The 24,698-nt window shown below is 49.8% G+C and overlaps 1 protein-coding gene across 1 annotated transcript in view; it reads left to right on the top strand.

Moving 5' to 3' along the window:
* Window positions 1–11,976: 11,976 nt before the first annotated feature.
* Window positions 11,977–24,698, top strand: part of KANK2 (KN motif and ankyrin repeat domains 2) — a 77,530-nt gene continuing 64,808 nt past the window's right edge. Inside the window, exon 1 of the mRNA XM_053370601.1 lies at window positions 11,977–12,234. The gene's annotated coding sequence lies outside the window, so the exon portion shown is untranslated. The remainder of the gene's footprint in view (window positions 12,235–24,698) is intronic.

The raw sequence follows: 24,698 nt of genomic DNA, 5'->3' as shown, positions 1-24,698 counted from the left end.
GAACTAATCCAAGAGCCTAGTGAATCCAGAGAACCCAACTTTCCATTTTTGAACTGGTCAAGTTTTAGGTCCTGATTGTTAGCAAGAACCCACAGATGTGGGCAGAGTTTGCTTTGTGCTTTGAAATTTTAGGACACCCTTGGGATAGGGCTGCTGTTGTCCCCTAATCCCTGTTCCTTCTCTGTTTTGACAGACTTGTTTTTCTAACCACCACAAACAGCCTTTCTGCTGCCATTGACAAAACTCAATGGCTCTGAATCCAAACATTTATCAAATGCAAACACTTAACTTCGGCTGCCTGTATTTTCCAGCAACCTGGCTATATTTCTAGTGCAGCCTTTTAGCCCTCCCTGCACCAATGTTTCTGAATCACAAGTGCTGCCATGCCAAGGATGGGGCATTCAGGGGCCTAGAAAAATAAGCAGAGGAACTGTTTTGAGGAGAGGCATTTGCAAACAAGGAAGCCCAGAGAGGAGGAGGAGGAGTATGAAGCAAAAAAACTAACATGGAAGAGGCATGTGTTATGCAAAGCATTCCCAAGTACCACCTTGGTAATCTGCTGCCCAGGAACAAACAAAACAAAACAACGTGGGGCAGGAGGGCTGACAGTTACAATGGGAAGAGCTTGAATCCCGAGGTGGAAGATCCAGCTTGCAGACAAGGTTTCCCAATAGCAGTGTGGGTTTGGTGCCCAGGTGCACGGCAAAGGTGTAGCTGGTGCTCAGTGGGCCTTGTCTGCAGACCATGGGTTGGTTTTGCAATTGTGCCTGGGCTTTTGCAAACCATCTGGCCAGCAAGCTAGTGAAAGAAGAGGGTGGTGAAGGAGCTGAGCCAAAAGATAAGTGAGCCACATGAAATCCCACAGGAGAGTGCTGGGGGTACCTAGCACACAGGCAATTTGAAAAGAAAAGAGTACAAGGAACTTTCATCATTGAAGCTGCCATGCAAACCTATTGGCACACTGTGGGCTCTGTAATCACACTAGACTATCCATGGCACTTCAGTGCTTTCATGGTTTCCAGAGCAGTAACTGTGCCAGCTTTTTGCATTAGAAACAACAAAGTGTGTCTATGCATATACCTGTAACTCAAGATCACACTTCTTGATGAACCCTTCTCATGGGTTGTAGTCTATTCCATAATAAATATATACAGGTGCCACAAGGCTCTTCACTGTTTTTAATGAGCATCCAGGCCACAGCCCAGGTGGGCAGCTGATGTTTTGCTGCATTGGGAAAACTGGGCTGATATGAAGCTATTATGCACTGGAAATGGGTGAAGGGAAGAAGAAATCCCCCTGTTAAGAACGCTTGAATTGTGAAAGTGTAATAGAAGGACAGGAGGCTAATGGCAAAGCCCCAGAAGGGGGCTACTCATGTGTCGGGAACGTGGACAGCAAATACCGTACTTTTCTGTGTATAAGACTAGGTTTTTTTCTAAGAAGTGGGTGTTGTCTTATACATGGATAGTGCATAGGGTAGACATTTGATTGGCAGCCGCCACAGCTGTCAATGGCTGTTATTGGTTGCTGCATCAATCAGTGGTGTTGTTTCGCTGATGCTCCAGCAGTTGGGCGTGCGATTTGCAGCTTCTGTTGGCGATGGGACGGACAGGAGCGGATTTAGTGATGCGTGCGGGTGAGCGATTTTCAGCAACCCCCCCCCCCAAAAAAGCTTAGCAACCCTGGGTAATCCCTCCCCAAAAAAGCTCAACAACTCTCTGCCATCTCTCCCCATTTTCTTAAATTTGAGTCCCCCAAAATAGGGGACGTCTTCTACATAGGGGCGTCTTATAGATGGAAAAGTACGGTACTCTGAGGCTGGGTCTGTTATTATAATAGTACCTCAGTGTCCAATTGGAGAGGTCCTTGCATGTCTTGGCGTAATTCTGAAGGGATGCTTTCATATCTGGAGAGGGCCTCCTGGTTTTTGCAGGAGTTAGTATTGCTGGCCCAGAACATTTAATGGGAACCCCATGACTTTGGGATGTTTACAGCAAAAGCAGAAAATAGCATCTTGTCCTTGTCTGATTATCTTAGCAGAAATAAAACAGAACAGTGAAGGAAGCGCTTTGCTAAGGCAGCTCAGAATAGAACAGTTGTTTGGGTTCACACACAACCTGTGTTACTCCCCCCCCCCCCCCACTGCACAAATTACTTTAAAAGCCAGAAGCGCCAGCATCCATGTCTAGACTGAGAGAGAATAGGAGAATATCTGCAGAAATGTGAGCTTTCCACTACAAAGGCCTTTGCTCAGAAATTTGTAACTGCGGTGACTCCCTGCTAATGGGGACAGAAGGTAATGTCAAAATTAGTAATTTGTCTTTAAATGGGGTAATTGTGGTTTAAAAACAAAGCAGGGGTGAAAGGACTATGGACTCCTTTTGACCCCCTCTTATTCCACGAACCAGGGGACGCTGGTGGTGCTGTGATCTAAACCACTGAGTCTCTTGGGCTTGCCGATCAGAAGTTTGGCAGTTCGAATCCCAATGAGGGGGTGAGCTCCTGTTGCTCTGTCCCAGCTCCTGCCAACCTAGCAGTTCAAAAGCACACCAGTGCAAGTAGATAAATAGGTACCGCTGCGGTGGGAAGGTAAACAGCATTTCTGTGTGCTCTGGTTTCCGTCACGGTGTTCCGTTGTGCCAGAAGCAGTTTAGTCATGCTGGCCACATGACCCGGCAAGCTGTCCGTGGACAAACACTGGCTCCCTCTGCCTGAAAGTGAGATGAGCGCCGCAACCCCATAGTCTCATCTGATTGGACTTAACTGTCCAGGGGTCCTTTACCTTTTTACCTTGTTCCATGAACCCTTTCATATTGCATCAGCAGAATGGGACAGGGACATGCTTCCGCAAGGTCCTTTGTTCCACAGTGGGTGATGGAAATGTCCTCTTTGAAAAGCCAAGCAGAGGAGGACTGTCAGAAGGGGATTATTTTCCACATGCCTAAACCAAGCATGTATAGATGTGTGAGTCTCTCTTGGTCTCTCTTGCTTCCTCTTAAGCCATCACATACAGAACCCTCTGCCTGTTACTGGGTGATAGACCAAACCAATGGCTCTTAGCACTCCCTTGTCAGTGTGAGACTTTGGCAGGGGTGTAATTTACTTTCCACACTTAATTATGGAGGAGAGTTAGGTTTTTCTCTTCTCTTTCTCCCCTGTGTACATCTCATTATATTTCATTCACACTAGTGGATATTTGACACCCATCTGGGTGGGGAAGAGCAAATTCACTTCACAATACAATCTCAGTCGCTTTTTAATTTGCACTGCTGGAGCACTTTTTAGGGAGGCAATGTTTTGCAATTTAACCTTCCCCCCCCCCCTTAAAAACAACAGCAACACCAAACAAGCTAAAAGCTTTTTTATGGTAATTGAACACTGGGGGATTTAAAAATAGTCCATTTTTGAAAATGTATGCTAAAATGCTTTTTCGTTTAACCACTCCACTATTGTGCGGGATTTCTGAATATTTTAAAACTAACCATAGGTGAAAAGGCATGTTAGTGCAAATTTTTAAAATCAACTAAAAAATCAGCATGCTGCTAAAAGGGTGCTTTAAAGGGTGCTAAGTGGGAAGGTTGAGAGATGGTGAATGGATTCACCTGCTTCACTTATCACCTCCTTGTTCATGTAAACAAGCTCTCCTCTTTCTCAAAAGCAGACCCCGAGAGTGCAGTACATGGCCTCTGAACATAGCCATAATAATAATAATAATAATAATAATAATAATAATAATAATAATAAATTTTATTTATATCCCGCCCTCCCCAGCCGAAATTAAATTTAAATTTAAAATTAAAATTAATTAAATTCAAGCCACTGGCCACCATTGGGCCAGAGCTCCGCGAAGATTGCCGAGGGAGGGAGTCAGGCTGTGCCCTGGCCAAAGGCCTGGTTGAAAAGCTCTGTCTTGCAGGCCCTGCGGAAAGATGTCAAGTCCCGCAGGGCCCTAGTCTCTTGTGACAGAGTGTTCCACCAGGTCGGAGCCACAGCTGAAAAAGCCCTGGCTCTAGTTGAGGCCAGCCTAACTTCTCTGTGGCCTGGGACCTTCAAGATATTTTTATTTGAAGACCTGGCCCTTGATAACCTTTATTTGGCCCTTGATAACCTTTAACCTTCATCATGAATCTGTCTGTAATATTTTGGAATCTTTTTATCGTGGAGACCTGGATGCGCTACAGAATTTGGCACCGCAAGGGCAACAGAAAGATCAAATGTCAATTTTTATTGTATCAAAAAGGGAAGTAACATACTTACCAAAGATGTTTGAACAGAGGAAAGAGTTAAAAACCAATTGTTCCAAAAACATGCCTGAAAACAGAGAAAAAGTAAGGAAAGAGAAATGGGGCGGGGGTAGGGTGGTGGTGGGGTGATGTTGGCTGAATGAGAGAACAGGGAAGATTAGACTGAAGGATCTGCTTGTTTTGGAACAAGGGATTCAGAAAAGGAGAAGGGAGTTTGGGTAGCAATTTTGGAGAGTTTTGGCAGAGGCAAATCTAGGCTTTATTTCATTCGGGTAAAAGACCCGGTTTGGTACACCCCCCCATAGGGTTGCCATATTTCAAAAAGTAAAAATTCCTGATACCTGCAAAAAATAGTGATTTTATGTGCTTTGAGCTGTTTCCACTGCTTTTTCCATCGCATTGCCATACATCCGGGTATTCTCTGACATTTTGCCAATTTGGCAAAATTCACCCATGACGCCATTTTTACACCCAAAAACCAGGATATGCACACACACAGGCTGGGAGCCTCAATGGTAACCCTCTGGAGGCTTCACCCAGGGCAAAAGAAAACCCAGCTAGCGTCCCACATGGTAGCTATGACTCTGGCTTTCGGAAAGTTGTTAGGTGAGAACCAGAAGAGAGCCAGGAGGAGACTTTGGGGTAACAGCTGAGAATAAAAGCCCAGTTTTTGTAGTGAGTGGCTACAGATAGTGAGGGAAGGAGGATTTGAGTTTTGGGGCTGAAAAACAGTGGAAAGAGGGAATGAGCACAGATAAGGAGGAGAGAGAGCTGATTCCCACCCCACCCCCCAAGACAACAGGGTGGGGTGAGGAACAGGAAATGTGGAAAGAATTATATATCCTTAGGGACTCCAAAGATTCCCCGTTGATAAGGTGAAATGCATCACTTTTTATGTTCAAGATGCACTTAAAGACAAATATTGCTAATCCTGACTTCCTGGCAGTGAGTGGGCGTTAAAAGTTTTCAAATGGTGCCAGCCAAGAAGAAGGCATCCTAAGTGCTAGGGAAATGACTTCCAAAAAATGCATCTTATTTCGCTTTACAGGTGGGATGGGAAGAAAGAGATTGGCATACCCTTTGGGCTCATTTGGTGAGAACCTCAGACCATTGAAACTATTTGATTAGTTGCAAAAAAAGGAGTGACATTTTAGGTGATCGTACCTTGCGTAACTGGGACGCGGATGGCACTGTGGGTTAAACCAGAGAGCCTAGGACTTGCTGATCAGAAGGTCGGCGGTTTGAATCCCTGTGACGGGGTGAGCTCCTGTTGCTCGGTCCCAGCTCCTGCCAACCTAGCAGTTCGAAAGCACATCAAACTGCAAGTAGATAAATAGTACCGCTCTGGCAGGAAGGTAAACGGCGTTTCCATGCGCTGCTCTGGTTCGCCAGAATTGGTTTAGTCATGCTGGCCACATGACCCGGAAGCTGTACGCCGGCTCCCTCGGCCAGTAAAGCGAGATGAGTGCCGCAACCCCAGAGTCGGCCACGACTGGACCTAATGGTCAGGGGTCCCTTTACCTTTACCTTACCTTGCATAACACTTCTAGAAGGAGCCCAATGTTCTTTTGTTTGCTTTAAATGTACAAATGATAACAGAGGCTGATGTGCAGGAGAGAGCAACCCAAGGATTTAGCAGGAGGTGTTGCAACTCAACTTGCTGGGAATGTAGTGTACTTGCGTTTCCTCAGGACAAAATTGAGCTTCCTTTTCAGGTGAAGGCTACCGTAGCAAAAGCTGGATTTTTTGGGTGTACTTCATAACAGATGTCTGTCCTGAAAGCAGCGGCAGAGGAAGCCACTCGGGCGAACAGATCCTGCGCGCGCCCAAGCCACCCTGTCTTTCCCAAGAGAGACGCGGTGGCTCGGGCACACTGCAGGCCCCACGGTGAGTGCCGCCTGGCATTTTGTCACCCTCCTCAGTGGTGACACCCGGGGCGGCCCACACCCACTGCATCCCCCTTCCTCCGCCCCTGCCTGAAAGCTGGAATATCATGCCTCCCTCTGTCCTAACCACTGACTGAAAAAAACAAAGCAAAGCACCAAGGAAGAGAAAACAGCATTGCCAGTGATTTCCATATTTGTCGAGGATGTTTTTAGAAAACAGGTCCTTGGTTTTGAATAAGTGGGAAGCCACACCCTACCCTAACAATCTTTAGGCTGCAATCTTAAACATGCTGGTTTGGAAGGAAAGCAGGAAATCTCCCTGGAATCCATGGCCCATAAGATTAGGTCATGTAGCCTAGTGGACATGACTGCTTAGAAGGCATTGTGTGTAATGGGGAACGTCCCCAGATACACTAATCTGCTTTATGGTAGCCATTTCAGCCCAGAACTTCAGGAACCACCACTGTGATAGCAGAAATCACTCCAGGAAACTCAGATTTTAATCTGGGGACATGTACTGCATAGTATTCTTCGTGAGGGTGGAGAGGCTCAACCAGCTTTCTTCTCAGACCCTCCAAGTGTCCTTATTTTCCAGGGGCATCCCTGATTTAGAGAAGCTTTCCTGGTTCCATATTTGATCCTGGAATGTCCCATTTTCCCTTAGGATGTCCCTATTTTCATTGGAGAAATGTAGGAGGGCATGTTCACTCCTTTCATGAAAGTGTGTTTAGAAATATAAAAAGGTAAAGGTAAAGGTACCCCTGCCCGTACGGGCCAGTCTTGACAGACTCTAGGGTTGTGCGCCCATCTCACTCAAGAGGCCGGGGGCCAGTGCTGTCCGGAGACACTTCCGGGTCACGTGGCCAGCGTGACATCGCTGCTCTGGCGAGCCAGAGCCGCACACAGAAACGCCGTTTACCTTCCTGCTAGAAAGCGGTCCCTATTTATCTACTTGCACCCGGAGGTGCTTTCGAACTGCTAGGTTGGCAGGCGCTGGGACCGAGCAACGGGAGCGCACCCCACCGCGGGGATTCGAACCGCCGACCTTTCGATCGGCAAGCCCTAGGTGCTGAGGCTTTTACCCACAGCGCCACCCGCTGTGTATATTTAGAAATATAGATGGATGCTATAAGGTAGACTTGTCACTTTTTAGCCCCACTGCGATTTCTACAGTAAATGCTCTTGTTCTTCCTGAAGGAACGACAGGCTTATTAACTACGAACTACAAAAGTTGGGATCCCCTCCAAACCTGTGCCAGAATGACACCCAATGTAACATGAGCATGTCATTTGCTCATGTTATTTTCTCTCCTCCTCTGTTATTGAATGAATCACTTCCTAGCAGCTGTCTGCTCAATCTGTGCCCTCCCTTTGGGCGACACTCATGGGGTGACCACTTCCTGCCTGCTGCCCCAACTCTCTCCTACCCACTACCAATGTATCGATAAAAGGAGGGGGGAGCTGCCCCACCACAATCCCCATGGGGTGAGCTCAAGAGGAACTGCTCTGATACATAGGCATGCTAGCTGCCGGCGACTGGCTGGGAGGAACTGAACGGTTATCCAAATCACGAGACTGCCCACGCTCTCCCTTCTTCGATGTCTGCAGAGCTCTGTGTTTGGGGCAACCGCTGAATATCACAGATGTAATGGAATTGGAAATCTTTACAGGAAAGACCAGGCCATTAAAAGGCCTACAGGGACTATTTTGTGACTCAGGGGACTTCTGCCAGCTGATCTACCTCCCAGCTTGTGAGAAGCTGTGAGGAGACCAGACCAACAAGCTTGTTGACCTGAAGCCACGACTTCAATTATGGTCAGATGCATTAAGGACTGAAAGAAGGAAGTTGTCCTGGCTCAGTTAAGGGTTGGGCAGAAAGTTCCTTACCATCAGCATGAATTGAGGAGGAAGGTCCCACCCATATACATGCCTTGTGTCGTTTCTCTCCCTTTTAAATGCATCTTGCCAGAGTGCCCACAATTCTCAAGTGCACAGCAGATTCTGCAGGCGTGAGGAACCCATGGTCCCTCCAGAGGTTCCTGGACTTGCAGCTGCCATCATTCTTGGCCATGAGCCATTGGCCATGCTGGCTAGGCCTGATGTGTAAAGGTACCCCTGACCATTAGGTCCAGTCGTGACCGACTCTGGGGTTACGGTGCTCATCTCACTTTATTGGCCGAGGGAGCCGCCGTACAGCTTCCGGGTCATGTGGCCAGCATGACTAAGCCATTGGAGAACCAGAGCAGCACACGGAAATGCCGTTTACCTTCCCGCCGGAGCGGTACCTATTTATCTACTTGCACTTTGATGTGCTTTCGAACTGCTAGGTTGGCAGGAACAGGGATCGAGCAACAGGAGCTCACCCCGTCGCGGGGATTCGAACCGCCAATCTTCTGATCGGCAAGCCCAAGAGGCTCAGTGGTTTAACCCATAGCCCCACCCGCATCCCTTAGGCCTGATGTGAGCTGGGACCAAGCAACATATTGAGGCCCCCGCGTTCACCATCTCTGCCTTTCTGCATACCCAGTTCTTTGTTTCTGAGTGACAAGATCGGTCAACAAGCTTTATTTGGGTCCCTGAGCTCTAGTGAATGGCTGTCTTCTTGTCAAGACCGTTCAAATTATTAGGAACAAATCACTGACAAAGGAACTCTCCCATGTGTGCAACTAGGCTACAGCACAGCGCATATGTGCCCGAGCTGCCATTGCACCATAAACTTTGGTACTTAACTGCCCTCCCAGCTTACTCCTCTGGCCCAGCTGCCTCCTCCTGAAAATGGTGGGCAATGGCAGGCTGTAGTCTGCCTGGAAGTGACAGAAGCTGTTGCTAGGCAGACATTTTCCCTCCCCAACCCAGCCCCCCCCCCACTGCCTTTGCAAGAGGCTGCCACTTTGGTCATGCATGTATATTTCCTGAGTACAGTTCAAGTTGTGAACTGACTCCATCGAAGAGTCCTGCAGCTGAGCTGATATGAAAGTTATTTTTGTGGTGTTAGAGCTGCGGAGGCTTTTACACATGTGCAAAACATCCTTTGATGTTTCAGCAATCAAGTAAAGCAAGTGTGTGTGTGAACTTTCTCCCTGGAGGCTACTTTGTCAACTCTTGCTGTGCACTAAATTTAGCATTTCAGGGGGTGGGGGAACAGGCATCTCCCCTGAAAGCTAGCGCTCTCCTTCTCAACTGATCTGACTTGAGCAACAACCTATTTCTCTGCCATTCTTAAGCTTCGTGTGACTCCCTCTCCTAGGTTTATCCTTTAGATGGTTCTTCCTATTTTCTTTTCACATGGGAAGAGAAGATGCTTGAGAAGCTTCCACATTAAAACACAGCTCTTTCTGCACCCTTCTGCGGAGAGAGCCACCACAGAGCCATGATCGATATGCCAGCACAACAGTTCTGACAGTTAAGATGCCAGGGGCACATAGCTTAAAGGGGTGGAGTTGTGAGTAGGGGGCAGGCTGCTTATGCCATATTACAAGCAGGGCACTTTCCACCACCCCCCAGCCGGAACTCAGTTCCAGCACCTCTCAGGTGGGTGCCTTTGGCATTCTAAGAGAACGAGGGAGGCTTTCATGGCGAGTTCTAGAAAAACAGCACTGATAAGAAGGAATACAAAAATCCACTAAAATCAAGATTGGTTGCAGCTGATATGCATTTAAGAGGAAGTTCAACCAAAATAAGTGGGGTTTTTTTAAAAAATAATTTTTATTCATTTTCCAAACAAGTTTTATACAGTCAACAAATTCTTTTACACTCATGCTTCAGTTTTTGACTTCCCTCAGTTTCTCTGTCAATCTTTCGAAAAATTTCTATTTATTGGCGCATTTCTAAACATGATATTGCCTTTCCCCACTCCTTTTCCTCTTACTCTCTTTTTTGCAATATTTCTTACTATTTCACAGAGTCTCTTCAAAACCAACAAGCGTTGTCTGTGTATCACATATATTTTTCAGATATTCTGTAAATTTTCCCCAGTCCTCAATAAACTTTTGGTCTTTCTGGTATCGAATCTTCCCAGTCAATTTGTCCAATTCTGCATATTCGGTCAATTTCCTTCTCCATTCTTCCACTGTTGGAATTTCTTCCTGTTTCCATCTTTGGGCCAGAAGTAACCTTGCGGCAGTCACTGCATATTGAAAATATAATAAGTGGGGTTTTTACTTGACAGTGTGTACAGAGCAAGGTCGGCCCTTCCACAAGGCAGACTGAGACAGGTGTCTTCATGGGTGTGCCTCCGCTGCCAAAGCAAGAACCCCGCAAAATCTTGCAGAGGCCTCCCACGACCTTCCTGAGATCCCTTTCTCACTGGGGTTCCAGGAATGCAAGGTCTCTGTGTGAACTCACAGGGCTCTTGCGAGATCTCGCTGGAACCCAGAAGCCACAGCCATGCGACCCCAGCAATGGAGGCTGGGGCAGAGGTGGCAAGGAATGGATGGGTGACACTTGTGCAGGGCAGCACCTCCCCATTTTGCCTCAGGCGGCAGAAGGGTCCGGTCTGGGTCAGAGGCTCCAGGATCAGTGGCTGCCAGCCCGGCCAGGCAATCCCTCCACTGTCAGTTGTTGGGAATGACAAGCAAGACAAGGGCAAAGGCCACAGCTCAGTGGCAAAGTGTCTGCCTCACAAGCGGAAGGTGCCAAGTTCAGTCCCTGCAGATTAGAGTCAGGGAGGCTCCTGCCAGAAATCCTGGAAAGCTGCTGCCAGTCTGTGCTGGCAATACTGAGGCAGATGGATTCCCCCGATGGGCTGACAGTGTGCTGGTCCTGAGGGTTATCCGTGTGGCAAGGTCTGAGTCCAGTCCGAGGTCGAGGGTGTGGTATGGAGGCTGTCCGTCAAAGCCGAAGCTGGGTCCAAGGCAGGGAGTCGGGTGAGGTCAGGAACTCTGGCAGAAGAGCAGGATAGGGTGCAGGCAGGAACAGGCTACCAACAATGTTGCTCCCGCAACTTGGGACTGGGGCCAGCTGGCTTTTATCTGCCCCGAGGCATAGGGCGGCCCCAGTCCACAGGTGACTTGCTTCTCCTGGCCTGGAGGCAAGCACTCCTCCTGTGGGAACTTAGTTCCCTCCGCCTCTCTGCCCTGAGCCTCTGCAGCTCAGGAGAGGCTGGAGGGTCACCGGACCCAGAGGCAACCTCAGCTTCCCCTGACAGGGCTGAGAGTGGAGCACCTGCAGGCAATGGGTCCTCCATCACCTCAGGAGCCAGAGCAGACTCAGCTGGTACCTGCACCTGAGGATCCAGCACAGGTGAGGACACTTCAGGCTCAAGCCCCAGCCCCGGCTCAGCTGGTTCTGGAGGCGGGGAATCCTGTGCAGGCTGGGATTCCTCAGGTTCAGCCTCCGAGTCCGAATCCCTGGCCATCACACACAGTCAGTGCGGACAATACTGAGCTAGAACAGTGTTTCCCAAACCTGGGTCTCCACCTGGGGTTTTTTTTACTACAATTCCCATCATCCCTGACCTCTGATCCTGCTACCTTTGGATGATGGGAGCTATAGTCCAAAAACAGATGGGAGACCCAAGTTTGGGAAACACGGAGCTGGAGGGACCTCCGATGGTCTCACGGGGCTCTGCGTTCCCACGAGCGCGCAAACAACCAGGCAGAAGACGACGCCCGCCTTGGATGGGCCCCTCTTTGGCCCGATCGGGGCGGCATAAGCAGGCGCCGTCCGTCCGTCCGCACCGCTCGCTGGGCAGCTCCGCTTCTCCTCCTCCTCGCCGCTGCCCTTCCGACGGCGGAGGCGGGGCTTCGGCGGGAGGGGCGGGGTCACAACGGGAGGGGCGGAGCCTCGCGCAGCCCCGGGGACCCCGCTCGGCGAGCGAGACAGCTTCTCCAACGCGGAGCCGAGAAAAGAAGGTACCTCGGGGAGAGGATGCTCCGCTAACCCCGCTACCCCTCGCCCCCTCCCGCCCCGGGGGCGCCTCTTCTTCCCAGGCGCCTCCCCAAACTTCGGCACCTTCTCAACGGCCTTTCCCCCCCTTTTCTCTCTCCCCCCTTTTCTCTCTCTGCCCCCATCCCGCCCCTCGGACTCTAGGAAGGGACCCCAACAAGGCGGCTCAGGGAAGGCGAGAGACGGGCAGCCCTCCGCCCCGCGCGCGCCTCGCTCCGGGTAAGTCCTGAGGGGACGAAGTTTGCGCCCTCAGTCTCCTCAGCTGGCTTCTTTTATTTCGTTAAAAAAGGGGGGGTTGCCAATTGCCTCAAAAGCCCAGACAAAGCGAAAGACACCCCACACGCGCGCTGAGGGAAGAAGACGCTACTCAACTCCCCCCCCCGTTTTAATTTGGTTTAAACCGCTGCTTCTCTCTCCCCCCCCCCCCCCCGCGCGTTCCATGTGTGCGAGGGAAGAAATAGCCGGAGCGAAGGAACAAATGACATCTGTGTAGCTGCCTCCCTCCCTCTCTCTCCCGCCCTCGCTGCCTCGCCCGCCTTTCGGGCGGGGGGGGGGGGGTTGGGGGTGGTTGGCGTCCAGCTGTTGGCCATTAGCGAGAGCCGCCCTCGCTGGGCTGGCAGGCAGGACTCGTCTTCTCCAAGTTGTTTTTCCGCGCCTCGCCTTCTCTCTCGGCCACCCACCCCACCCAACTCCTCGCTTGGGGATCTCCGGGGAGGGCAGCTTGGCATCGGCGCGCGCTCTCTGCCCGCAAGAATCGGTGGGGCAGCAGGGACAAACAGACGGGAGTGGCGGGGTTTGGCACCCGGAGGAGGGGGAAAGGAGGGGGCAGGCCCACGGTCAAATCTCTGGCCAAGATCTGGAGGAATGGGAGGGGGGTGTCGGTTGGGCTCCCCGGAAAATCGCCAGCGGGGCGGACGGGGGTGGGCTGGTGCAGAGAGAGAAGCATAATTGAGAACATCTGGATAGCCATCCTGCAGGAAACCAGAGCAGGCTGGGTAGCTCCATATCCCACCTCCAGCAGCCTTGGGAGAGAAGGGCATTCAGCGCCTTTCAAGCAATCCTGCTGCCTCCTTGGGGCCCCTGGGCTTGCTGAGCAACAGGAAGCTTGGACCAGGACCTTTATCAAAAGCCCTCTCCAATTTCTGAGCTCCCTCTTCATCTGTTGGCAGCAAGTCTTGCAGGCTGGGTGCGAACCCTTTCCAACTTGAGCGGGTGCTCAGTCGAGCTAAGACACACCAGGTGCGCCCTGTTTCCGGACTTGCACTTGCACCGGACAGCAAACTGCTGGTGGCCTTGATGGGCTGAGATTGTGTAGGTCAAGGTGCGACAGACCTGAGGCCCTCCAGGTGTTGCTGGACCCCAGCTCCCATCAGCACCCCCCAGCCAGCATGGCCAGTGGCCAGGAATGGTGAGAACTGGAGTCCAGGAGCATGCATCAGGGACCAAAATTTTCATCTCGGTTGCAGAGGGGACTTTGGTATATTGCAGAGATCCTACGGCAGAGCGAGGGATGTAGTGCGTCTAAAGCAACACTGAAGGATGCCTAACACCCTCATAATGCTCCTGTTAGTGTAGAGACCAGGAAACCCAGAGTCTGTGGGTCTGTGGGTTTTTCTCCTGCAGCAATGTGGCCTCCAGCTGTAGTCCTTGTTTTGCACCCAATGGAGTGGGTGGTAGTTGCTCACCAACAAAAGCAAAAATAAAGGGGTGCATTTCAGGAAACTTTTTTGGGGGGGGTTGCTAAACCTTCCTGCTGTCCTAGTGAACAGAGAGCGGCGTTCGGTCATCTTTCAGCTGTTTACAATATTCTAGATCGAGACAACGTAAAATGTCTGTGGGTAGCCTTGAGTCTCCTGGCACAGCACCTCCTTGGGCTGTTTCTTGGTCACACTAGTGGTTGCCAGAACATTGAGAGAGTTGGGATGGAATGCTGGGAGCTGGCTTCTGGGTCGAGATCCTGCTACAGAACCCTCTCCCACCTACGTATGCACAGTTCTGTGAACCCAACGTGACAGAAGCTGCATCAGCATGCGCTGCCATTGTTCTATCGCAACCTTATCCTCTGGGTAGCTTTGGAGGCCCTGTTGCAGAAGGAAGGTGTTTGGAGTAATGCAGACCTGAAAATGGTCCCCAGTGGAGTTTCATGGTGTAAAGCTAACAGACATGTAAAGCAAGTCTCCCCAGGATACAATCAAGTGTTCACTTGGAGAGAAGCTTAGTGCTGGCAGAAACTAATTTTTAGGGGGTGTAAGGGAAATGCCCCACCCAGGCCTTGTTGTAGAATAGCCCCCCAAAACACTACATTCCTCTTATGTGACTGTATTGTTGCAACGAAATATTATTGGTTCAGAATGTGCCTCTGCTCTGCTCCACAGGCAGGGAAAGCAAGGCAGGAGGCAGAGAAGACAGACTGACATAGGATATGGGGCTGGGCCAAGCTGCAGGGGGAGCGGGAGAACCAGAGGGTGGGAGCGTGCAGATGCGTCACCCCTACAGAACACCCAGATGCTTTGCAAGGGCTGTGGTTTATTGCTCTCGCTTGCTGTTATCAAACCGTGGAAGCTTGTCCTTTGCAAGTCTCTTGCAAATTGTTTGTTCAAGTGCTAAAATGCCTCCTCTCGATGTTGCTTCTTGCTGCTGTGAACCTTGCACATGCCTCCAAATAAAGAGTTAAGAGTTACCACGAGTTGGATTTGGAAGAGTATTTCTGTTTGTTGTTTCTGTCCCTTTGCTTGTCTCTGGACACTGTGGGCTTGTATTGTGTTCATAGGAAGGAGAAAGAAGTTATAGTTGTGGGTCATGAGTATTGCCTTATTATCCCAAGAACAAATGAGAAAGAGAGGGAGAGAGATGCATATAACCTTCTAGCCTGTGGGCCAAATTAGGTCTGCCAGTGGTCCTAATTTGGCTTGCACAGTCGTCTGCCCTGCTACACCCACTTGGCATCATATGACTGTCCGGTGGGGCAGGAGTACACTCTCAGGAGTTCTTCTGCAAGTGGGCAGGCCTTGCATTTAGTTGACACTTTTCACATTTGGCACCAAACACAAGTCCCCTCGCTGAGAATGCTCCACCAGGGGATCACAGTCAGAGGGCTAGCATTTGATGCGGAATTCAAGCTGGGGCTGCAAAGGAGGAAGAGAGGAATTCAGAGTGTGCTCTCAGAACTTCCTTTAAAGTTGGATCATGTTAGGCTGCCTGTCAAAGTGGCCCATGGAGGACGGGCCAGTTCTCGATCCAATGTGTCAGCCGGATGCAGTTCCCCACTTTAGCTCTAACGCTGCTGCTGCTGTAGATTTTCAGGAACCAATGGGCAAGAAGTAGGAGAATAGCAAGTCTTGACCCCCCCCCCCGGAGGAGTAAAACCTGCCTGCCACCACCTTGCTTGGTATTTGTTTTGGGCAGGGTCTCTGGCAAGGCGGAGAGGTCTCTTTTCTCAGTCCCAGGACTTAGTGTGTGATGCAGAAAGAGTGGACAGGAAGGGACATTTTTCACTGACACCTGGGATTCTGGAGCAGGACTCCCAGTTTGCAGAATGCCTGGAATTGAAGGTTCTGATCTCTAGAAAAAAGGTGAAGCAATTGAATGTGTGTGTGTCCTTTGAAGCATGCTTTTGGGATGCCTTGGCACAGATATCTTTGTGATGCCTGGTGTGATTCTCATTAACTACTTTCCACTCCTGACTCAACCATAGACTTGCTCTGTGGCTTAAGAAAACCTTTTCTCCCTCCCAGCTTCTGAGAAGGGAATAAGCATGGCTGGCTGGCTGCCCTCTGGGCAGCTGTGGGGGTGGACGATTGGCGTACGGAAGTGCCTTCCTTAAAGATAGGAGCAGTGCAGGTGGGATGCACAATGTGCAGTAAACTGACAGCCTCCAGTTGGTCAACAGTGTCAGTGACTGTTCCTGGCCAGATAATCACAGTGCCATTGCTGGGAAGTCTTAAGGTAGAGGCTGATGCTCTAGCTCTGAATTCTCTACATATTTGGACAGGAGTTGGACTAGGTGACCCACAAAGCTTCCCTCCTCCTCCTATGGTGTTAGCCTGTTAGATATTAGTGGTACAGAGAGTTTTGAGGCATCCTCCTAGTGTCTGGACACACACCTGCAATATCCTCTTGGCCCAATCACGTGCATCTTAGTGTGGTTCAGGAATACAGCTGCCTCTGGCTTGGGTAATACCTGCCTAGTAGCATTTTGGAGAAGGAACTGGTCATGCTGCACTTTCAAGGCTGGATCCACCTGTCTCCTTCCAGCTGTTATTGGACTTGAACGCCCATCAGCCTGGGATCACTGGCCATGTTTGCCAATACATGGTAGCTGACGTAGCCTCATGCTGTGTTGTGCCCTCCTGGGGACATGGTGATAAAGATGGTGGCAGTGGGGGTTTTCGTGAGAAAGCAGGTATGTCTGGAGCAGTAGTTTGTGTCCTGGCCTCACCCTGTTCTTGTGACCTGCAGATATCTCCTACTGTGTGAGGAGCAGGATCACAGCTGGGGGAGCGGGGGGGGGATGAGCCGATTAGTGAGTGATTAAGAATTAACTAATTAATGGTCTTCTGTGGGTGGCTTGAAGGTCTAATTGAGCCTGGCTCATTGGTGGTGCCAGGCAGTGGCTGTAGAAAGCCCTTTTGCACACACATACGACTGTAAAATGAAGAGGAGGTGGCTTTTGGTTTTTCAGTGTGTGTGTGTGCTCTGTCCTGTGTCTTGTCTGACAAAATGATGCGGTCTCTCTGATTCTAAGGGCATGAGAATTAGCCACACTAAATTCTCCAGTGAGAGGAGAAGGGCTCTCAAAGTGTCACTCTGGCCCAGCATTTGAAATTTGCCAGGCGCCAGGTACATTTTGAACCTGGCTATCGGCCACTTGCGACCAAGTGAATATGCCCAGGCACCAGGGTGGCACTTGACACCTCCACCACCTGGAGGTGCATGCCTGGGGATCCTTGGATCTTGACTGTTTTTACACACTAGCAACGTATCCTGTAGAATTCTATCTGCTATATTTTATCTGCACAATCAGAATGGATTTCAGGAACCCCAAAGTCGTATCTGGCCCCAAAATGGCAACTAGGCATTCCATTTTGGCAAATGTAGCCCTGGTTTAAGGAGCCATTTGGTGCCTAGCTCATATATCTAAATTTCTAACAGCGTTTTGACCCAGAAGCTGTCCTTTCTCAGATAGATCTTTGCAGAAAGCATCCAGTAACAACACAGATTTTGTCCCAACTCCAAATTAGCCAAAGACACAAAGAAGAAATTTTGTGCTGGGGCAGAGGAGTGCAGTGCTTTAACTCATAGCTCTATTGCTTGACTTACTGGATGAATATTCATATGGGCAGGGTTGGAATTCTGGAAGAGAGGGTGCAATAAGACCAGCCTATCTACTTATTTTAAATGGTGGGTCCAGCCTACCTTGTTATCTTGGGGTCTTAGGGACTGTTCACATTATCACCTTAGCGAAGTTGCTCTTGGGGCCTCAGGAATTTCACAGCTGTTTCCTCTCTAGCTGTTCACATCAGCACAGCTTCGTTAGTGTCAGATTAGTTTCCATTTGGGTTCACCCCAGGGAGCATCAGCCAGCCGGGATGTCTTTACCCTGTGCAAAGGCGTTCACCCCTTATGTAGAGTTATATTAGGAACAGCTTAAGAACTCCAGTCGGTTTGAGAAACAACACATCAAATAGTAGTATTTCGAGGCACAATCCATTGTCTCTTGAGACAGACAGATGCCAACAACAGGATACGTGTGCATTTTGGATAGTGCCATGTGAACATGGATTAAAACCCTGCACTGGAAAAGACATTACTGCACAGGAAACAGGAGTGTGAACACAGCCCAAGTACTTAACACCTGAGTTAGGTTTGTAGAAAACAACAGAAAGAGAGAGCAAGTGAAATATTTAGAAAACTAACTTTTAGTTCATTAATTTGTTTGCAAGCAAAATACAAATGCACAAACCCATATTGTCTCTCGGGCCAATTAGATAGACTGCAGCAGACTCCAGAAAATCTCCTGTATATTTTTTGGCATATGTTTGTTTGGCTTGTCTCTTGATTAATGCCGAATGAGGGCCTGCAAGGAGCCACAATTTGATGTGGGGCCTCTCTGCTGCTTGCGTTAGAATTCCAGCCCTACATATGGGGATGCAGAGGGCAGGGCTATTGGGTGGGAAATGTTATGAGCACCAACTTAGAATTTCATCCTAAGGGGGAGGGAGCAAGACGATCCTGTAAAAAGCTCACATTCCTCTTGGTTTTAAAGTCTACCCATTCGTAGTTGGCCATTACTCCTCTGGGTGGGTCTGGCTTCCCACCAACAAGTTCTCTGGTATCGCTCAGGATTGTCCAGCGGAGAAACAGGCTTGCTCAAGGTGAAATGGGATCAGTTCTGTATGGTCCACCCAAGAAATATTACCCAGAAACTTAAACCTTTCAGTGGGGACTACTTTTGCTGTCAACACTGGCGGAACTGGGCACCCTCAAAAGGTGATACAGATGATAGCTGAGCATATCTCAAGCCAATTCACTTTAATTGTGAACCTTAGAATGCATAGACCACGCTTTTATTGATATTGAAGTGAATGATTGCACTTGGGTTTGAAATTCAAGGGAAGAAGATGGCATGCAGTGTAATGTTTATATTTGAGAGAAGCCATGGCGCATATGCGCTTTGAAAATGATTTTGCACCAAGGCATAGGACGTCCTGTGCCAATGAACTGCAAATTCAGCACCAAGAAAGTGCTGATTATGTTATCGGGTTAAATGAGAGCAGGCCAACACAAAAATACAATAGGTTCCTTTTGCCTGATGGTTCTCCACTTGGGAACTTTCTTGCAATTTGATAGGTTAGCAGGGAGGAAGATCTAGGGAAAGAAGGTTTGGCAAGAGATGTCTACAGACAGGGAATAATCATCTCTTCCCGACTCAGCTGGTTGAGTCTTGAGTCAGAATTCTTCTACAGCCCAGCATTCCTCAGCTCCTGAGTAGCCTATTGACTTCACAAGAACAGGTGCCTTCTCTCTTGGAGTGATAGCCAATGATCATGTCCCAGAGCAAAGCAGGCGGAGATGGCAAATTCAATATTGCCTTTTCCCCCCCGCAGAGGCAAAAAACCTACATGGTGTGTTTCTTCCACCCTGGTTCTGTTCAGCATTGGACTCTTGTCTGTTGTGATGAACGTCAGTCTCCCCACCAACCCACCCCTGCTGCTGTGTGTTTTTCCACACCAACCTCATGCCCTGGCCTTGCCAAAGTTGCACCCCTCTTCCCTAGGGGGCAGCACCTGTTCCTCTGAAGAGCTGTGCAGAAGGGGCCTAATGCTTTTGCAGAGCTCCAGAAGCAAGCAAGCATTGCCTGCAGGGCAAAAGGTAGCAGCTTTCAGCTCTGTGGGCTGAAGGGGCTCATTGTATAAGGAGGTCTTGGGAGTTCGGCAAGATCACACAATTGGCTCTTTCATGCCAGCTGGAGACTCTTATTAAAAACTAGTCCTTCCTCCTCCTCCTCCTCCTCCTCCTCCTCCTCCTCCTCCTCCTCCTCTCTCCCACCCATCTCCCACACTGCAAGAAAGGTTTGGGGAGTGGCCAGCCAAGCTCAAATGGGCCTTTTCTTTTGCATTTCCACTCCTCTTGCCCTGAAGCTAGAAACATGCTCCTTTCCACTAACACTCCCAGCAAAATGGTTCAAGCCATTGACTTTCCCCTCCCACCCCCAAGAGATGCTTGTGGGCATCCTTCCCTAGTACAAAGGCCTTCCCTTGTCTTGCATGTGTTGTGAGCGTGTAACCAAATGCCCACTTGCCCTTTACAAGCACGACTGCACACTAGGACAGTAGAGAGAGCCCTTAAGAAAAGGCACGGTGTGTTCTCCAGAGGCAGTCCATTAGGATCATTGGCTGCAACACGGGTACCTCTTAGCATTCTTTCACCTCCTCCTCATACCTGTAGTCCTTAGAGGCAAAGGATTGAATTCTTCTCCCCTTCAGTTAATGCTGCAAACTTAGATGTTATGATTTATCAACTAAGACACAATTTCCAATAGAAGCTTCCCCCACCCCCTTATTCAGGTCTCTTCAAAGGCCTGCTACTGAGATGGCCCATGTGCTTCTCAGAAGGTCGGCGGTTCAAATCCTTGCGACGGGGTGACCTCCCGTTGCTCTGTCCCAGCAGTTTGAAGGCACACCAGTGCAAATAGATAAATAGGTACCACTTTGGCAGGAAGGTAAATGGCATTTCTGTGCGCTCTGGTTTCCGTCATGGTGTCCCATTGCGCCAGAAGTGGTTTAGTCATGCTGGCCACGTGACCCAGAAAGCTGTCTGTGGACAAACACTGGTTCCCTCAGCCTGAAAGTGAGATGAGCGCCGCAACCCCACAGTTGCCTTTAGCTGGACGTAACCGTCCAGGGGTCCTTTACCTTCACCATTACTGGATGGAGTTGACTTTTTCTAATTGCTTCCTGTGCAGGCAAGTTGCTGAACACCCTTGCAGCCCTTGGTGACCCAAGGCAGGGACCTCCTCCAGTTGGGTCAACCCTCTACATTGGGACTGTCTTCAAACCAAGCGGCTGCTGGGAGCACAGTAAAAACAAGGGCCACATGAGACAACATTCATGTGATTGGTGCGAATGCTTTTTTTATATGTCAGCAGCAGGTGTGGGGTTCTTCCGGATTGGGACCCCAGCGGGAGGGTCAGGCAGGCAGGGAAGCTTTAAGCCTTTGCAACCCCAGTCAGTGCAGAGGGCTCCATACCAGCGTTTCTCTTTTAAAAATGCACCAATCGTGTGGATGGTGTCAGGTTTAGCTTGGCCCAAGGAGCAAAGCACCACCTGGCCATCCTCATGTTCACTGTGCACTGCCCTGACTTTCAACTGTGCGCTCTTCCCGAATAGCATAAAATGAACAGGTGGGCTGGACAGAAAATCTTTATAGAGTTTTTGCGCTTTCCCCTTGTTTCGTTTCCGGGAGAGGCAGTGGCTTGGAATTCACAGCACACCCTGTTTCTGGTCCCCATGGCTGGTGCAAAGGAAGAGGGAGAAAAAGGAAGAAAGGGGAGCAGATAGGGCCTTCATCTAATGTCCTCCAGAAGCGACTGGTCTTCACCAAAGCTGGGCAGCAGGGCAGATTCCTCTCTAAGCACCCTCCAGCCCACCTTGAGGCCCCTGTCCCAGGTCAAGGTGGGAAGGTCTAGAGGGTGCTTGTTGCTGCCTTGACAATTGTCCCGGGTGAGCTCCATTGTCCTGAATGTTATTTGCCGAGGAACAAAACTGGCTCCTGGCCCTGACTCTCAGTTTGCCCTTAATCCTTAGAGATTAGAAGAGGAGCAGTGGAGAATCTCCCTTGCTCTGCCCTTCTTTGCCTCTTCCATGCTCTCTGGCTTTCAGTTGTGACCTGGATAGGCTATCTTGGAGGCATATGCCTGGTTGTGAGCAGGCAAACTGTCCACAGATTGCATTTTCATTAAAAATGCTAAGCGGAGATTCTTATATCTCCGTCACCTCACTCCAGATTGGCATCCAGGAAATAGAATTTCCTCCCCCAGCCTCTGCAGGTTAGGGAGGGCTGAAGGGTTCTTTTTCAAATGCACAATGCCAGATTCACCTGGATCTTGGCACCGACTGATGGACCTGGTTATGAACCAGCAGCACCTGCCTGCCAGCCAGCCATGAAGTCCCAATCCAAGTGGACCACCCCCCCTGCCATCATACTATCTGAGCGGAAGAAGCTGATCCAGAAAGGCAGGCTTCCAGGGGGACCCACCCAGCTGCTGAGCTTCCAGGTCTTGCAGGCAGGACCTAATTGGATCCTTGTGTGCTTGGCAGCCGGACGGAGCTGTCTTAAAGGGGCCGCTGCACCTGTGGGAGGAGGGGGAGAAGGACCGGAAGGCAGGAGTTTGTCAGATCAGGGGGGCGGGAAGGAGGCAGGTTGTGCTGGGGAGGAGGGGCTAGAACACATTCTCCCCGGCTCTCTCTTCACCATTTCAGATTCAGGGCTCACCCAGACTTCATTTTGTGCTGCGCTTCCAGGAACGGGTCTATGCTTTAAAGCTCTGGGTCCAGGCAATTTCCCCCCCACCCTGAAGCTTTCCCCAGAAAAACCCACTCTTTACCACTGAATTGGAGCAAATGGCAATCAGTGGAAACTGTGAATTGCCATTTGTTCCGATTCAGCATGAAAGAGTGGAAAGGGGAAAGTGACAGGTAAAAAGAAATGTGCTTGGCTTCGGTCCTGTATACCTGAAGGAGCGTCTCCACCCCCATCGTTCAGCCCGGACACTGAGATCCAGCGCCGAGGGCCTTCTGGCGGTTCCCTCATTGTGAGAAGTGAGGCTACAGGGAACCAGACAGAGGGCCTTCTCGGTAGTGGTGCCCGCCCTGTGGAACACCCTCCCATCAGATGTCAAAGAGATAAATAATTACCTGACATTCAGAAGACATCTTAAGGCAGCCCTGTTCAGGGAAGTTTTTAATATGTAATGCTGTACTGTTTTTAACACTGATTGGGAGCCGCCCAGAGTGGCTGGGGAAACTCAGCCAGATGGGCGGGGTATAAATAATAAATTATTATTATTATTATTATGCTTGGACGTGGAGCTTTAAAGAATGGACCTGTGCCTGGAAATCGCAGGGCAAAAGCTAAGTGTGGATGAGCCCTCAGTAGAATCATAGAATTGCATAGTTGGAATGGACCCCAAGGGTCATCTAGTCCAACCAACCCCCTGCAATGCAGCTAAAGCACCCATGACAGATGGCCATCCAACCTCTGCTTAAAAACCTCCAAGGAAGGAGGAAGACTATTGGAAAAAAGAGGAAAGGAAAAAAGGGTGGCTGCTTCAAGAAGAGTTGGGGGTGTGCCTTATAATAAATGAGCTGTGTTCATAACATTACCATGAGCAGTCTCTCGTTAAAGCAAAGGGATGTCTGTCTTTAGCACGTCTACCCGGTATAAAAGGGATGTCTGTCTTTAGCACGTCTACCCTATCTGTAACCGGTATAAAAGGTAAAGGTAAAGGTACCCCTGCCCGTACGGGCCAGTCTTGACAGACTCTGGGGTTGTGCGCCCATCTCACTCAAGAGGCCGTGGGCCAGCGCTGTCCGCAGACACTTCTGGGTCACGTGGCCAGCGTGACAAGCTGCATCTGGCGAGCCAGCGCAGCACACGGAACGCCGTTTACCTTCCCGCCAGTAAGCGGTCCCTATTTATCTACTTGCACCTGGGGGTGCTTTCGAACTGCTAGGTTGGCAGGCGCTGGGACCGAGCAACGGGAGCGCACCCCGCCGCGGGGATTCGAACCGCCGACCTTTCAATCGGCAAGTCCTAGGCGCTGAGGCTTTTACCCACAGTGCCACCCATATACCCGGTATACTGCCCCCATTTTAATGGTTTTAGACAACAGATGACAGGGGAATTGCGGTTCTGTGAGAGCTGAAAGTGGTTTAAGCAAAGCATCGGCCCCAAACATAATGGTGGAAGTTCTTTACTAGAGGCAAAAACAAGATGAGTGCGGCACCAGAGTCATCCCCCTTTCAAGTCACCTTCAACTCTTTGGAGGTGGTGAGTGTTGAACCAGCGAGCTGGTTGGACCCTCCTGGTAATTCTGAAGAATAATCATTCCCCACACACCCCAAGTCCTGCTCTGGAACCATGCCTCTTGATGCGCCGTTTCTGCTTCCATGTGATGAGAGCCAGGATGAGCAAGCGGCAGGGCGAAGCCGTTCGAGGTTGCACATATGGCTGGATCTCTTGGCCAAAGCTTAGGTCCCACAGCCCAGTCCCCTCCCCACAAATGAGTGGGAAGACAAGAAACTGTGCAATTGATAACCAAAGTAACACCCATGTCTGTCTAACCCCATATCTCCCGAAGACCATTAAGTCCAGGGTGCAAAATTAACTACCATATTTTTCCGTGTTTAACATGCCCCTGTGTATAAGACACCCCCTATTTTGGGGGACTCAAAATTAAGAAAAGTTGTTGAGTTTTTTCGGGGAAGGATTGTTAAAAATCGCTCAGCCGCCAGACCAACAAGGCTGCTTGCACGCGTCGCAAATGCAACCTATCCACTCACCGACAGGAGCAGCAAATCGCCCGCCCTATTGCCGCAACGACAGCAAATCAGCACCAGCCCTTGCCGCAGCCACCAATAAAAACTCCGACTAGTGGCAGCAACCAATCACACATCCCCACAATGCACTATCCATGTATAAGACGACCTCCAATTTTTAACATGATTTTTGAATAAAAAAAACTAGTCTTATACAAAGAAAAGTATGGTAATTGTACCACTGAAGCTGGGGGGGGGGAAGTGGGGCAGGAAAATGCCCACTGGGCATGTAATTCATGCAAACAATTACAAGTACGGATCCCAAATTATTCTCTTCGTTCCGCCCGCCAAAGATAGCTCTTTCATATGCTTCAATGGTAGGTAAGTCTTCTGACCGCTGAGCAATCAGTGGAGACATAGGTTCTTCCCAGAAGCCTCTTGGCCACCAACAGGGTGTGCATCGTCCACTTAAGTTGCCCTAATGCCAAGGCCCACAGAGTTGGAATATAACTTGAGCATCCAATAAATTTAGGTATTTTCCCAGGACCAAACTAATATGGAGAATGGCTTCCATCCAAAACAGTGCCACTATAGGGCATGACCAGATTGTATGTTTCAGCACCACACCTTGTGTGCCATAATGCT

The sequence above is a fragment of the Podarcis raffonei genome, chromosome 17 (assembly GCF_027172205.1).
Source record: "Podarcis raffonei isolate rPodRaf1 chromosome 17, rPodRaf1.pri, whole genome shotgun sequence".
Taxonomy (NCBI): Eukaryota; Metazoa; Chordata; class Lepidosauria; order Squamata; family Lacertidae; genus Podarcis; species Podarcis raffonei.
The sequence above is the reverse complement of the archived record's forward strand: the minus strand, read 5'-3'. Positions and strand labels throughout refer to the sequence as shown.